Raw genomic sequence first — 4862 nt, 5'->3', positions numbered from 1 at the left:
TAGATACCTGAAGGGAGAGTACAAAGAGGATAGAGCCAGGCTCTTTTCATTGGTGCCCCTTGACAGGACAAGAGCTAAGGCAGTGGGCACAAATGAACAAGAGAGGTTCTGTCTGAGCATCAGGAAACATTTCTTTACTGTGTAGAGATGGAGCAGTGGTACAGGTTGTGCAGAGAGGCTGTGAAGTCTCCCTCCTTAGAGATCTTCAAAAGCTGCCTGGGCAGGGGCCTGGGCAACCTGCTTGAGCAGGAGAGTTGGACCAGATGACCTCTAGAGGTTCCTTCCAACTTCAACCATTCTGTGCTTCCATAAAGCATTGCAGTTGCATGCTGCCTTGTGCCATCTAATCTTCTAATAACCATTCTCTGAAATATATTGCATTTCTGTGTAAAATCTATAATTATTTCATAAAATATTTAGTGTGTATTCATATGTCAAAGTGTATATAGACAACAGTTGCTGTACTAGTACGTAAGTTTAATTTACATTTAAAATACTGTAGAGCTTTTGCTAAATGTTAAAGCTGAATAGAAATATTGATATATAACTTAATTTTTTTGCTTTTTTCTCAGAGTTGCAGATTCATCAGAAGATGTGGTAAGCCTGCGCCCACCTCGCTTCTTTGGTGAAGATGGAGTTATTAGACCTTACAGATTAAGAGATGGAACCGGAAGTCAAATGTTACAGGTGAAGAAATGGCAGAAATTTTAACTCATCATATGTTGAAATAACTATTTTGCAGAATTACCGATTTTTCTAATTCCATATTGTTTATTTTTTTTTTTAATTCCATTACCTAGTAACTCTGTGGTCAAGAAACATCCATTTAATTTCATAGGTTTACAACCACTTTGGTGGCTTAGTTTCTGCGATAGAACTTTTGAGAAAGGCACCATAATTTATGGCAATGTATCTGTAGAGATTTGTGCAAGATAGAGAACAGTTTAAAAGAAGTAAAGGGTTTATATGTATAATTTAAAAGGTTTATGTCTTAAAATTTTCATTTTTGATAAACAGTGATGGTAAACCCAAAATAACTGTTTTAAATAATTTTATAATAAACATTTTAAATGGTGACTTTTTAATCAGTTTTGTGTAAAATAGCACATCAGACATATAAAATATTTACGTCATACTACAGCCACTGAAACAATGTTAACAATTTCGAAGTAGAATTCTCTTTGCATGAGGAATATGCCGAAAAGCAATTTGAACAGCTTTTCTTTAGTTTAGGTTCCATTGAAGCAAATTTGACTCAGATGTCAACGTAGAAATAATTTCCACTGTTATGCAGCTTACAAAGTTTATATTTTTTCTGCTATAAATAAAGTGCACTTTAGAAATACTTAAATCCAAGAAATAAAAAAGCATTTAGAAACTGCATGAATGGCCACTGGGGATGTAAACAAGTTCATAAATTTATTTTTAAATAATTGAAGGATTTGCAGCTTGCAAATGTTGGAAAGGTCATATGGAAATAACCTTTTGGGAGATGTAGATAAGAATTAAGTAGCCTGTGGAGAAGATTATTAGACTGCTTTGCGAATTAACACAGCTATTTGTTACATGTCCAGTTCCTGTCTGGTTGTTTCTGTTTCTTCTGCATCTCATTACTGTATCTTCTGTGTTCTCGTAGAAGAGGATTGTCCTGTTTGGGTCATCTTAGCTTTGTTTTTCGTAATATTCAGTGATTATATATCAGCAAATTTTGAAAGTTTTTTTGATAATAGTATGCCTCAGCCTTTCTGTTAATGAGTTGGCTTCAACCTCTGCACTTGAAATCCAGTTTCATATAGAAGTATTACCTTAACTAGAGCATAAACTTAATCATTAAGCTGCATTGCTTTTTCTTTTTCTTAATTTTGTACATGTTTACATTTGGGGATTTTTTTCTGGGAAACCTTTAGAAAATTATGCAATGTCATATGCGATTCCAGTTTTTCTCTGTTGTATGGTTGAGTGCAGTACCACTTTTCATTTATAAATGGGATAAAGCATTACAATTAAGCAATGACTTTCGTATTTTGTGATGGCAGCCACCATCTGAAAGTACCTAAAGTTGAAAAACTCTGTTTCATATTAGTTTTCACTACTGATGATTCTATGGCAGAAGTACTTGTTAAGAAAAGTTTTGAAAACTCCAAATAGTTCCCCCCGTAGACAGTCAAATCAGAAAGTAATAAATTGTGTCATTTTTATTCGGACATTAATTTCTGGTATAGTGTATTTGATGCCTTAATCCTATTTTTCCTCAAGTGTAACGAGTTTTTTGGTTCTTAATATTTCTGATTCTAGAGATATTTCTTTGTCTTACATTATGCTCAGTGTTACACATATCCCCTATGTGAAGCAGTTTGGATAGCATAATACTTTGTTAATGGGGAAAAAGAGTAATCCATCCCCTTTTATGTTATTTCTTTGCATATAGATCTGGTGACTGGCCCCATTGCATTTACTGTGTTGTAGTACTTTCAGCAGATTACCAGATTAGATCTAAATAAAATTTTTCTAGTGATATATAGAGATTGTGTCTGCTAACCAAAATGAATAGACTGTAGGGTGATTCAGTGTGCTTGTACTGTGCCCTAAACTAGGATGTCACTGCAGAATTACTGTATTTTATTTTGCTTTAATTACAAAAAAAAATGTCAGCCAAACAAATCCTTCTAAACTAATACTTCTGCTTTCTTCTTCCCTTGTCATGCTTTCAGAAAAGACAGGCCTACAGGGAATGGACTAAGACTCACAATAGTAGTGATGATGATGACAGTTAGGATAATATGGACTGTAAGATGCACGTGGCCTTTGTCACATTCTTTTGACTGTTCAGTATTAAATATTGTCACAGTATTTCCTGCTGAGAAATTGGGGATGTCTGGTGTTAATATTTTTAAAATTGGGAAAAATAAAGGGGGGGGCGGAGGGGGGAGAGGAAGACAAATAAAATGTATAAGTGCTAGACAAAGCAGCAAATATATATATATAACAAATACATACAACAATAAAAAATCATATATATACACAACTGGATATTAGGTGAAAATCGTACTGAATAATATAAAGATATAATAATACCATGACTTAGAGTTTATTTACAGATATGTTTCTATCAAGTGTATTTAACGTTTTTGCATTTGCAAATTGCCTTTCCCAGTTTATAGTTATAATTTGCTAGATGGAATGCTTTTAAATGTGTTCAGTAGTACTTTACTGAATTGTACAGTCATGATTGGTATTAAAATGCTGTTTGACTGTTTAATATTCTATTTATATCGTATTTCAAAGCTATTTTGTCTGCTTTTCTTCTTATAAATAAACACATTTAAATTATATCTAAAATGGATTCATCTGTTCTCTTCCAACATTGTTGTTCCTGTTTCCTGAAACTAGATTATGTCAAAACACTAAATGGCTTATGAAAGTATTTAAAGATAAATTAAATGTATTTTGAAAGGGACATTTGTTTTACCACATTTTTTAAAAGCTTATGTAGCATTTGGAATCCTTAGATGCATGAAATATAAGAGCTTCTTTAGGTATTTTCAGTTGTGACCATAAATGATTAGTTCTTAAATTAGTATTTTTTTTTTCATTCATAGCAACAACAACAAAAAGTCAAAAACCCACCCCAGATCTGAAACTTATGTACAGTCACTGACAGCTTGAGAAAATGCCAGTACTTTCATAAGTCTGTGGTAAAACATATGCAATATGCAAAAAGGGTTTTGATTTAGGTAGACATGGAAGAACACTAAATAAAACCACTGAACCATGATGATTCTGTGTTGTAAATTCTATAGTAGCACTAAATTCCACAACATAGCACTACTTATTTCTTTAAGAATTGAGTATTTATTCTGTATTCATTGGAAGGCTTGCATAATTTTCTTTTTTGTGGTTTGTTGCTAAGTTTACATTTTGTATTGCATTTTAAGGTGCCTTCCAACAGATATTTAAGTATCAGTAAGTAGCGTATTAGTATTAACTCTTCAGCTAAATTGGATTAATTAGAATTACTCTAAAGCAAAGGAGCTTTAAAATGATTTCATATTTATCAGAGATTATATCATGTCATTTAGTATCTATTAAGTTCTCAAAAGTCTGAAGGAAGAAGTATTAAAACCTGTAAGTCTCATTATTCTGGCTTTATGCCTTCAAAAGCTGATCTCTGGGCTCTTAACCAAGAAATATATATATACATGTAACCTCCTAGATAAAAGAAGGGAAATCTAAGTTTCAGAGCTTCTTTTAGCTGAAACTACTGATGCTGAAGTTTGCTGCTTACCTTGTGTTGTTAGATAGTTCGTAATAGTGGCATCACAATTGGAAGTCATACAAGAGTAGATTAAAGATTATGTTAAAGGCTGAAACACTTTGGGAAGGCTTTGGAATATTTTGGATATAAGTGGATATCCAAAACATGTTTGAAGAATGTAGGAATGAAGAATGAATTAAGAATTGAATGATCTTCAATTGTGAAAAGAGGCGTGCCATGCCTAAAAGTCGAGGAAATTTTAGGTTCAATTTTCTGAACAGTTACTTCTCTCTTTTTCCTAACTTTACTGGGTTCTTAGTACCTTGAATATGTTATCTGAAGTTTTCTTTCTCCTTTTTGACTTTTTAGCATACTTCTTTACTGTCTAAAATTATGTCTTTCTTCTATAGTGGCCTGTCTTACAAAACAGTGCATATCAGTTTTATAACAAAACATATTTTTCCTCACTCTAAAACACCGTTAGATAGAAATGTAGTTGTTTTTTGACTTAAGAAGCATCCCTGAAAAAGCAAGAACTTAATTTTTAGAAATGATACACTTTTCCTATCAAGTTGACCTAGCTTTTTAGCTGTTTTAAATTTACAAT

The 4862-nt window shown here is 32.6% G+C and overlaps 1 long non-coding RNA gene across 1 annotated transcript; it reads left to right on the top strand.

Moving 5' to 3' along the window:
* The first annotated feature begins 553 nt into the window (after positions 1-553).
* Positions 554-3339, top strand: LOC118158721. Its single transcript, XR_004746886.1, has 2 exons — positions 554-687; positions 2712-3339. It is a non-coding gene; the product is annotated as an uncharacterized LOC118158721 (long non-coding RNA).
* The last annotated feature ends 1523 nt before the right edge of the window (positions 3340-4862 follow it).

This window comes from Oxyura jamaicensis (genome assembly GCF_011077185.1).
Source record: "Oxyura jamaicensis isolate SHBP4307 breed ruddy duck chromosome Z unlocalized genomic scaffold, BPBGC_Ojam_1.0 oxyZ_random_OJ77170, whole genome shotgun sequence".
NCBI classification, from domain to species: Eukaryota; Metazoa; Chordata; class Aves; order Anseriformes; family Anatidae; genus Oxyura; species Oxyura jamaicensis.
The sequence above is the reverse complement of the archived record's forward strand: the minus strand, read 5'-3'. Positions and strand labels throughout refer to the sequence as shown.